Here is a 12712-nt window from a genome sequence, read left to right on the forward strand (position 1 = left end):
CTCCGATTCTCCATTATTTCCCTCCGTGTTGGAGACGTCGCGACGATACTTGAGATACTTTACGCAGACGAACCGTTAAAGGCTTGATTTCCTACGTGTGTCCGACGCGTGAATCTACGTCAAACGCAGTCTTACTCCGCATTTGTACTTTGTACCATCACAATGGAGAATCATGCGTTTCTTTTGGCCACATGTCGGGTAATTCGGGTATAAGGTTGCGTCTGACGCGACAGGCGCGTTAGACACACACAGAAGATCTCACCTTTAGTCTCGCGACGATAGCCTTTAATTTTTGGGCAAAAAAGAAAATTTATTTAAAACTGCAGTTTTCCTTATAGTCTAAATAAGATTCAGACCTGAGAGAATTAACGATAAATATTGCCTATTACTAATAGTAAACATTTGTATTAGTAATATTCTATTTTGTAACTATCTTTTTTTCAGACAATTTATATTGTTGAATTTCTTTTTCTAATATCTTGATTATGAAAAAAAATTTCAAGGATATCTCTAATATTTTTTCATTACTATTTCTTAAATCATTTAGGTCCTACAATTTTTTAAAGTTCCAGGTGATAGATAATTGTGCCACTATAACAAACAATTTTATTTTAAATCATGGAAAGTACTTTTGCGCTTCTGAATCGTGTAATGAATTTCCATAAGGTATTTATTATTGTAATATATTTTTCATATGTAATATAAACTTGATTGAATTTTTTTATAAATAATTGTACTCAATTTTCTATTTTTTCTTGACAACATAATATAGTATTTGAGAATGTCTTTTATTATTATATGGTTCAATAATGTGTGATTCAAATTAAATAAAAGTAATAGCCACACACAAAGTAAAATATCCTGATATTATACAAACACTTGGAAAACTTTCAATTTCATGTACAAAATATAAACATTAACTCTCGATCGTTATTGCTGAAACAGATACATTTTATAACTTTATTCCTTTCAGTTTGCAAAAAAATTAGAAAGTTTCAATTTACAAAATACAAAGGGATGCAAGTTGAAATCGTGTTACAGAATGAAAACAGATCTCTGCAGCTATCTTCACGTGTACAATGTTAGTGGAAGTTGAATATCACCACCAATCTATGTACATTAAATATATAATGTTTTTCAAACTTCAACTTAAATTATTAAAACATTTAATAATTTCAATTGAATGCAGAGTTCGCACAAATACAATATAAGAAAGTTATGTTATACATCAAATTAGATCGACTAATCGAATAACGAAATTCTATAATTTACTCTCAAGAAATCATATCCACGATATTATAATGAACTAATTCATATCATCCTGAATCCTTCATATCTTACTCTAACATAATGGTTATTTTGTATTACAGGTTTTTCGTGTATTTATATTTACAATCACCATTGAGTTTGTCTTAATAAGGAAATCAATGAAAAAGATCGTCGTCTAAAGCAAGGAATTTCAAAAAGAATTACCATGTTCTTACCAAAACCTTAATAAAATAAAGAAAAACAAAATGTTTCTTTACATGCAGAGTTTTATCTTGACGATTTTTTTTTTATTTATTCTTGTACTGTTTTTCTACCATTTTTTCCATACCATGTTCTTCCTGGTTGTTTCTTTTTTTATATATATCATATTTCATCCCCTTTCTTCCTTTTTAGTCTGCCTCTTATTTTAATACACGTACATATATCCTTTTTCTTGTATTTACGAACTTCTATCAGTGCCTGTTCTACACAATATGCATTTGTCAATATATTCATCGCCTCAATTTCTCCTTTCAATTCTTTTTTCACCCTTTATTTCTTTCTTAATTCATATTTTTTTCTCCTTTCCCCTTTATTATTTATCCACCGATTTTTATCACTATTCATACTACTACGTTCACATCTTCCATTTCCCTTTTTATGCCCTCCTTTCTTATGCTCTTTTTACTCTCTTTACCATTGCCTTGAATATTTACCGTGAATAAAATACAAAAATATTTGTACTGTGTAAATATATGTATTAAGACACTTACTTTTCCTCTATTAAGTATTTGAAACATCAAGCGAGGTTTGCTTTAACTGTAGAAGTTTCTATAATATTTGTATAGATAAACAGCACATAATTACAATAGATTATAGTATTTGTATAGACAAAAAGCATTATCGATAGTTTGAAATTTTTTGGTTGCAGTTCTTTAAAAAGTTATATGCAATATGCTGAACGCACCAATATACACAGTATTTTTTTAGATGATTGTGATTACTATGTTTAGAAAGAAATGAAGTTTACTTCTACTCATTACATTTGTTAAGAAACGATAATAAGTTTTTCTTACAATATATTATATTACGACAATATGAGACACATATAATGTGACGAAAATTACAAATTGATAATAGATAGAATCCAGATATTTATGCAAATTCATATTTCTATGAATATAATTAAAAAAGGAGACCTACAATAGGTGGAAAATTGTGTTACCTACCAGCTACTATAAGAAGCGCTATTATATTTTGAATATTTTATATACTCAAATACAAATATATACAAATACTCAATGTTTATTAATAATTTCCAAATTACATTTGGAAATGTAAACAGTAAAAAGCATCCAATTTATCCTAATTATCAACAAATGCTCTAATGTTTGTGACTGGCGGCATGGATATGTAAGTATTAAATTGTTCAGATAGTTCACAATGTTTTTAATGACTGATATAAATATTTCGTTGTGTATTTCTTGAGATTAAATGAAGATTATTACAAATTTCTCAAGAGGAATGGAAATTGTACTTATTTTCAATCGGTGTCAACGCCTAGTTGTACAGTAAGTATAGAAACTAAACAAAAGCACCCGAAATAATAAAAAACGTGATTATACTAGATTTAATGTATCGACAAAAAAATCTGTTCTTCTTTAACTGCGCAACTTATTATCATATATTGTGCAACTCGCTATCATTTATTCTGATCATTCTAGAACTTTTTAATATGAAACAATTTGAAACTTCAATGGTCTTCAAAAACTACTTGACGAAATTCATTTTCAGAAAATTTCAAGAATTTGAAAAAAGACATAAAGATGTATGATTGTTATTAAAATACATTGTACTTAAATTTTTCTTAAATTTTCTTATAAACTTTCCGAATAATTGCGAATATCACACAAAACAGTAAAAGGGAGAAGAAGATCATCTTTTTAGAAATGTTATCAGTTAACGCATCAAAATATTAGTATTATTTACGAAATTATCACAGTGATTATTACATTCTGTATTCCCTCTCCAAAACTTATAAGAATACCTACCTAGTACTGTCATACCAACTAACCAAAAAGGAAAAAGAAAAAGGGAAGTAGAAAAGGCAACATGGTAAAGGATTAAAAAAGGGAGTAATAAATGGATCGCATTGTTCATGAATCCGGCCGAAATAATTACGTTACCTGCGACCCAGATTGCAAAGACGGACGTTGTAAAAAAAAAAGAAATTAATAAAAACAAGTAAACAAGACTTCTATTTTCCCGTTCTCAATCAGCGAACATCCTATAAAAGAAATGCGATTGTTGCGTGTTCCCCTCTTCCCCAATCGCGGAAACGTACGGGTTACATAAATGCACATACTCGGTCGTTTGTACAATCTCTGCGCCTCTCTTCCGTCTCGATTTAATCGAGGCTTTTTTCCACCAGGTCAGGCGGATCACGACATTTTCTGTCGACAAGAATGCGTGCTTGCCGGCATTCCTTATTGGCATTACGGAGGAATCGTCGAGGTCGCCTGGTTCGAGTACCACTCCCACAGGGGACATAGGGGAACAGGTACAGAAGGTAGTGTTAGAAGGTGCGGAGAAACGAGTATTGAGAGGGAGCCTACCTTGGCGGACATTTCTAGCGACGAAAGAGGTACTGGTCGGTTATCTAGACGCGAAAAGAGGAACGTGATCGACTGATCGATACAGACTGTATCGCGTTGTAGCTCGTCCAGAAGTGGGTTAACAGTCCTTTACCGTATATATGGGACACGGGCACATGACCAAACGTTGCGCAGAAGTAAATCAAAAGTTTTTTCTCCCTGGGGCTGTAACGTAGTTCTATCGTTACTACCGGTTTGCTTGAGTTATCGTCCTCTTGCTGTTACATTCACCGGTTCTTCAGGATCGCCATTGCCTCATGGGTTGCAACCCTTTAATCCATTTCACTTAATACCTCCTGCCATCAGCTCAATGTTTGAGAACCGAATTATATAAGAATGAAACAATTTCCGTTTGTTATATTATTATTGCACTATTTTATATATTATGTTATATATTATTACATTATTTGTTCAGAAAGCACACTAATTAATTCTATAAATTAAAAGACAGAAAAAGATAATGACGTTGCAAATACTTTTTTTTTAATTTATCTTAGAATTTGCTATTATTTATATCATCTTGAAATAAATGAACTTATGGAAGTAAGTGATACTTATATTGTTTTTTTAGAGGCGCATATATATTTCAATATTTTGATGATGATGCGAAAGAGTAGTTACAAGAGAAATTCATCCTTTTTGACTTTAACTAAAAAAATTGATAACTTGTACAGTGAAATGTGATATAAACTAATTGAAATGATTACGATAGCTGTTGGTTGACTGCTTGAGTTGTTGTTATCACATAATTGTCACATTTGATGTGTAATTTATTGTGGAATTTATCAGGTGAGAATATTTCTGAAAAAAAAGAAAATTTCTGAATGCAAAGGATTTAGAAGACTTACGTGGCGTTGAGGAAATCGTGTCCTCATAACTGGTATTCCAACATAAGGGGTTAACCATTTTTCAGTCATCGAATATGACAAATTCCAAATCATTTTAGTTTTAACTGGGAAAAAGACATTCAATGTTTTAATGCATTGCATACTAACTTAATTTTTATCACAGGTGAAATTTCATGTTATGCGAATTTTACCTTAATATCATTGTCCTGTAATAATACCATTGCAATGTTGCTAATCTTTTTGTTTTTAGCTTAATATTAAATATAATGATAATAAAAATTACATTTATTTGACTTTACTGCTTTCTAAAATAAAAAGAAATTAGTAGAATTGAATTTTTCTCCTGATATAATTAACATGATTTCCTCTGGTGATAGCCTGTAAGGATTAATTTGGTATCTGCTGTCTCAGAATTACTTATTTGAAAAGCAGAAAATCATCAATGTGTATATTTCATTAACAAGATTATGACATAAAATTATTACATATCATTTTTAATTCAGACTTAGCGAGTTCATTGTAAATATTCTTTACTTATATTACTTAATAGAGTATTATGAATTATGTGATAAACTATGATTCAGATAAATCATGAATGTGTTTAGTATGTAATACATTAAAAGAACTTTAGAATACAATTGAAATGAGAAATCATGCATTTAAGAAATTTTCTACCTAAGGGATGCAATAGAGTTAAGTTGTGGTTCACTTGTCATGCATTCTTTAAGGGGTATATCAACTGAGGGGTTTTTTATCGAAGCCGATCGAAGATTCCTTCGACGGGAAACAATGTTTTTATACGGCGTAGAACGCGTACGATAAATAGATAATTGCGAAGATCTAATTGCAACCAGGAAGATACTTTATTAAAGGAGGTACATATTTTTTAGGGAAGAGTAATTCCGGTATGGCATTTAAATGTTCTTTTGAAATATGATGATAATAATATGAATTGTAAATGATAAAACTACTATTTAGAAGAAGCTGTAAGATTTTCTTAAATTATTTTTTCTTAAATTATTGTACATTAAATTATATTATCAAAAAGTTGTTCAAAATTCTTGAAGTAAAATAACTATGTTAACATACGTATATTTCCTAATTCCTCCGTCTTATATAAGAAATTCAAAATTGCACTGAAAAATACCAGAAATGATGAAATGTAAATGATAAAACTACATCGAGAAACATGTAACTATTCGAAAAAATCGAGTTATTGTTTTTCGTTTGAGGCTTTGTTTTCGAGAAAATGGACTTTGAATTTTCGCTCGGTACGCGTGCGGTACGTTATAACGGATCTCACTGTAGATCGTTGTCTCGATGGAAAAATTAAAAAAAAAAAATTAAAAAAAGAATTTTTATTCTATACTTTCGACTTCTTTTTTCGCGTAGAATCACCCCCTTTCCACTTGTACCACCAGTTACCAACCACCCTGTATAATCAGTTAACTATTTTCTATTGAAATATCGCAGCAATGTAAAGATTAAATAATCAGTCATAGCATATATAATTTTTAAAGGCTGAAATAATTAACAATATTTACTTAAAATTCAACGCCTATGGTGAACTAATAGCAAATTAATAAAAAATTAAAATTAATAAACGGTTTCATTTATATTATGAAAAATTGCTTAATATGGTTTGAACTAAAATATGTAATTATATATATTTCTCGATGTTTTCATTCCACAGAAATTTTATAGTATATAGTTCGATCATCTACCAGAAAGATTAAGGTTAATAACAGAATACTCTGCTTATATAACGAGGCAATACAAAAGTACAGATTATATAAAGGAAGAAATCAGTACGATGGAAACTAAGAATATGTAGAATCAATCGATTACATTTAAATTAACTTAAAGACTTTTGCCGAATGTTCAAAATTAGATGCATCAGATGTTCTATTAAATCAATAATCACAATCAGATCTATTGTATCGTAAAGGCATTTAGCGGTTTCATACAAATCCTCATTTCATTATTAGAAATTATAGGCAAATCTTGCCTCACAAATCATTTACAATAAATCATGCTTTTGATAGTATAGTAAGTGTGTAAATGAATATAATGTGAAATGCCTATTCAAAAATATATTGTTTTTTGTTTTATTGTTATGCCTTTATATTTTCTTTTATATTTGAAACATCATTATGTTGAAGAAGAAATTTTCGTTACTGTTAATGACTGTTCTTACGGCCAGTAATTCCCCGTATGTAGACCCAATATGAATGAGAAGAAAAAGAAAAAGGGAAGAAGAATCATGAATGAAAGGTTGCAATGTTGCAACGATACGCTGGAAGATCTCGTAACACGGGGTGCGAATGAGAATTCAATTAATTCCAATAGGGCATATATAATTAACCAAAATTTAGACTGGAATTCTTTGATGAACTAAAAACATCACAAAACGAAAAAGCATGTAAAGAAAGTGTCAGATGAGGATTTATCGACATGAATCCGAAGAGTAGCAAGTAATCGTTGTTCAACAGCTTGGAACAAGGAAAGAACGATCGGTTTTTAGCGATCGAGAGGCTGCAGAGAAAATTGCACACAGTGATTGGTCATTAGAAGAAGCTGAAAGTTTCGGTGAACGATCGAACGATGTAGCGTTATTTCGAAATCACGCGGTACATGAGTCTAATTGAACGACTTCCTGCGGCGTCGCGTTAACGGTTAACAGATTTCGGATCCTGACGTGACTCGCGACCGACAATCCGAAACGAAGCGTCGACCAATTTTCCTCGCGTTGGAAAGTTCGAAGTGGGAGCAAAAAGAGCATGCTCGGTGAAAAAGAGCAAGACGAAAGGACAGAGCAGGAGTGTGGAGCCAGTTGGAATGAGATATGTAAAGACAAAGATAGATATCGAAAAAAGAGAAACATCGAGAGCGGAGACGAGACGGAGACACAGTGGAAAGAACGGGAAAACAGAGAGAGAGAGGGAGAGAGGGGGCGGAGAGAGAGAGAGGGAGAGAGAACAGGAGAGAAATGGAGTCGCTAGGTCGAAGTGGCGCGTAGGTAAAGGACGCGGGGCAGAGAGACGCAGAGGAAGGAGGTTGTCTAACAAGGATAGGTGGTGAGGGAAGAAGTCCCCCGGAGCTCTCCTCCACCAACTTTATAATTCTTGCGACGCTTTTGGGGAATGAGATTGTCGGCGTAGGAGTAGGGGTACAAAGGGGAGGTTTAAGGTAGTCTGCTGGCGCCAGTGACGTCTGCCGAATAGCTGCTGACTTCCAGACTCCTGCAGTTTCGGCTAAGTGGTTCCCTTTTGCCCCACTTGAACGTCTGTACACCTTCGACCCGCCTCCCCTTGTACCTATCCACTGTGAAGAATCACCGATTTTTATCGATTCATAACAACACTGCTTCAATTCACGTTTGTGCACTGTACTAGTGCACCGATAATATTGTAAGGAATGAAATTTGCTTTGAAGCATGGACCGACTAGAAATAATACACTAAATACTAGACTAGAACTAATAAACCGACCGACTAGAAATAATAAAAAATATACACTAATTCATCAAAATATTTGATGATAGAACATTTTTGTGGTCATATTGTACGTGTTAAATATAACACTTTGAAATTTCACTACAATGAGACACGACGATCACGATTATATTTCTAAAATATGAAACCAATCTGGAAATGTATATAGGAATTATAAAATATTTACTGCAAACGTATATTTAGAAAAAAATTAGTGTAATATTTTTTTATATATCTTAATAGCTAAATAATTAATAAGCTGAGGATAGTGAACTCCTTTAATAACAGGAACGCTCGATAATATTTAATGCTTATACATATGCATGCCAGTTTCTTTATTCCTGAAATATGAAATTAGGATTCACTATAAATACAATGATTTAGTTTAGATATAATTGTGCAAAATTAAAGATTGAGAGTACGAAAAAAGCAGTGTTTTCGTACAATAGATAAAAAAGTATCTTATTATTATTGCTAGTTTGAATAAAAACTGTTGTTTCCTTATAGTATAATGTGTATAATATTTCCATCTTTAATGCTACAAAAGCCTGAAAAAGATCTACAATGTGAAAAAGACACATTCGCTCCTCCACCAATTTGACTCCTATCAATCATATCTAAAATTCTAGAAAAAATCATCCACAAAAGACTGAAAACAATTGCAGCAGAAAAGAAATTTATTACTCATGCTACAACTCAACAAGTGCTCGGAGTTAATAATATCTTGGCAGGTGTGGAGAATAAAATGTACTGTATAGCAGTATTCCTTGATATCGAAAAACCTTCTATACGATCTGACATCAAGATTTACTATACAAAATAGCAACGAACTTCCCACTGTCCTATTACTGCCTACTCAAATCGTACTTAACCAATAGAACCTTTATAGTAAAAATCCAAAACGGAAGTGGTAGCAGGGATTCTTCAAGGCAGAGTGCTAAGACCAATTCTGTATATACCATATATACGCAGATATGTCTACTATCCATGAAACTAGTCTCTCAATATTTTCTGACGACACGTCCATCTTAGCACTCTGCGAAAGTGCAACAACAGCATCAAAAATACTTGAAGACACACTGGATAAGATACAAGAATATTTTAAAAAATGGAAGATAAAAGTTAAGAAGGAAAAACCTAACCATATCACGTTCATATTGAAAAAGCAGATACCCTTCGGCTACGCTAAACGATAAGAATATACCATAATCGAAAGTAGTAAAATATCTCGGAATATACATACCTACACAAGAGACTGACATGTAAACAGTACATGCAAAAGAAGATAGAGCAAATGAAAACAACAAGAGAACACGTGTATTGGCTAAGAGACACTCGCAGCTAAATTCTAAAAACAAACTATTAATATCAAAGTTGTCATAAAACCCATCGAGGACTTCGAACAACAGTTGATAGCCACATTAAAAAAGTAGAATCACTGCAGTCGATAATACTTTGTACATCTATGAATGCCTCGTAGTATGTTCGTAACGATGACCTCGGAAAAGACCTAGGTACTAAAACAGTCAAAGAAGAAATAGAATGCTTTGTAAACAAATTTAAAGCTCGACTGGAAAATCATTTAAATAGCCTATCTAGTAACCTGTACACATTAAATTTAGACTACGGAAAGCATAACATCCAAATGACCTGTCCATTACACAGTAATTTAATATTGCTAGCAACAGACTCAAACCCAGACACTGTCCAATGAGGCAATCACACGATCCTACATCATATATCCTACAGCTTAAAACATTTCGCGTTAATTTTTGAGAAAAGTGAAACATGACAAATCATTTAAATCATTCCTCAATTTCACCCAGCAAAATAATTTCACTCCTCACCGTCTAAAATGTTCTCAATACAATCGCCAGCATGTATCAGAAAATAATCAGAACGGTTGTATAGACATTGATTTTCCTAACTTCAAATTTTATCCTACACACGAAGCGATAAATGAAATGGTGCTGTATGAAAAATTTTTACGATATTAACAAGGGTCGCAAGAAATGAAACTGTGCCCTTTTGCCAACAAGGTCTTTCCGTTCCGCTTTGTCAGTGTACTTCGCAGTTTGTACTCTAAGAGTTAATTTGCCTGTGATTGCCGAAGAAAAGAAAAGATTACGGGATCCAGTGGGTCAGGCGAGCCCCGCGAATTTAATCTGTAACCAGAGAGAGGATAAATTTGTCGGTACGACAAGCTAAGCTGCGAATAGTTATGAAGTTGAGTCAAACGCAGGAAAACAAAAACGAACAATGCAAAAAGAACATCGATCCGGAACTAACGGAAAACGGCATTCGCGTTTCATACACCGAACAAACTGTAGGAATGCCGGAGGCGCTAATATGCCAGGGCGTAACAGAGGGGGGGTAGTGTGTTTTTTCGCCACGTCCACTGCTGAAAAATATTTTGCTGAAAGCTAATATCTATCCGGTCCGATATTCATCCGTGTAAATACTATCCACGTTCGTAGAGGCAACAAAGTAGCCTCTTCTGGTTTGCCGAATCTGCCGTAGAGTTCAGAAAAATGAACGCGATTCCGCATGCGTCTATGTATCACCATATTTTTCCAGACAGAACACGGCAGTGATAAAACATGTGTTACAATCGGCATGATAACGCAGTTTCGGCTATTCAACTTCCTATTTCCCTTTTTTCTTCTTTGTTTTATTTTTCCTTCTTTAGACAGTGCAACTTTCGTTTGACGAATCACATTTACTTAGAAAAATACAACGAAATGTATACAAGCGTGTGAAAATAAGCTCGAACACTTATATACACCTCTTATGAATATACTATATTACATGTGCTATATGAAACATTTTTAAATTTTATTAGCACGGCTGCGGGGTTTGGCTATCGTAATTAGATTGGTAAAGTTTGAAATAATTCTGAGAAAATATACAGGAATTTCAAGATATCTAGTGCAGGTATACATTTCGCAAAGATCACAAAAGTATTTAATCAGGCAACTATTTATTACATTAATAATTTCCAATATTATTATTCATAATTTCAAGTGAAACCACATTTACACTTATTATTTACACTCCTCAATACAGTCCTCCTATAACTTGATATTTTTATAACACGGTTTTGATACAACACGGAATGAATTAACCCTGTTATAGAAGGATTGACTATATATGTTTGCACTAAATATCTTATAATTTCAGGTTTGCTTTTGTCACAGTTTGGTTTAACACGACAATGTCATCATGACAGTCGTATCACATTATAGCGCTATTGAAATTTCAAAACGTTTTATGTAACATCTCCAATATGGAGGTGGAGGCTTTTTATGGTAAATGTTCAGAAACTTTTGCGGGCTAGTGTCTGTGATTTATACGGACTACTAGAAATTGCCAACTTAAGTTATACTTACTTTGATAAGTCAAATGAGAATGTTTTTATGAGAAAGATTCTGATAAGTTTAATTTTTGAATATTATAATATTTCACAGAAAGAAACCGTTTGTATTTGTATAACAATAATACGGTACTTGACCTTTTTGTATGCAACTATGTTTATTTCTAAGATGGATTTTAGATATCTTCATTGGTCTAGAATTTGCAAATGTGTTTTTTGATGTATTGTACAATGACTACAGAAGTGAATTGCAAATATGGGGTATGCAGGACGATTATGATTGTGAAGAGAAATAGACGAATAAATGTGTTTTAAACTGTAATGTTAATAACATTTGTTAATGTAATGTTAATGTTAATAACTTTCCTTTGATCTGGGTTACAAGATAAAGAAAGGGATTTATTTTTAACCAGGATTAACATTTGAAATATATTTTTCTGTTTTACAAAAATATCGAATGAATTAATCTGATCATATATATAAGTTATGCTGTGAATTCTATGTGTATTCAATGTGTATTATAATGCATTTACTAATATAATATTATTTAATAATAATTTGACATTCGCATCTACTTTTTTAGTATTAATATACATAATATAAATATTATATTTCTAACTTCTTACTTTATTTTCTTATTTCGCTTTTTGTTATATTATTTTTTTATTTTGCAACGTATTTCTATTTTATTTTCTGGTACTGGAAATTATATATTAAAAGACACAATGTTAATTTATTTGGTTAATTTTTAGAATTGCAAATTAATGTTCAAGGAATCACTCTCCTTTCCTAAAGACATTGCAAATTCGACCACTAAAATAATGTATGCATTAAACAAATATGAATTCGCATCTGTTGCTATAACCGAAGAAATTGCATTCCATTATGAAAGCACAAACTGCGTCTAGAAATTGCTAAACTTTTAAATTAAAACCATAAGTTAATGCGTTATTTTAAGAACGCCTAATACATTAATGCAATATGCATTAATATCGTTGAGTCAAATAGCACTTGTGGCCAAGTTTCAATGAATTCCTAAAAAAGCTGAACACTCAGAACTGCCTACGACTTTTCATCACTGAAACGAAACTTTTAG

General features: G+C 32.2%; 1 protein-coding gene across 2 annotated transcripts in view; it reads right to left on the reverse strand.

The window, feature by feature from the left end:
* The window catches only part of LOC126866547 (forkhead box protein O), a 295017-nt gene that overhangs the window by 82272 nt on the left and 200033 nt on the right, over positions 1 to 12712 (reverse strand). The window contains exon 8 of one of the 2 annotated variants that reach the window (XR_007689918.1): positions 4410 to 4703. The exons of the other annotated variant lie outside the window; for it this stretch is intronic. The gene's annotated coding sequence lies outside the window, so the exon portion shown is untranslated. Of the gene's footprint in view, positions 1 to 4409; positions 4704 to 12712 lie in introns of those variants that run through there. 2 annotated transcript variants of the gene reach the window in all.

Source organism: Bombus huntii, chromosome 1, assembly GCF_024542735.1.
Source record: "Bombus huntii isolate Logan2020A chromosome 1, iyBomHunt1.1, whole genome shotgun sequence".
Lineage (NCBI taxonomy): Eukaryota > Metazoa > Arthropoda > Insecta > Hymenoptera > Apidae > Bombus > Bombus huntii.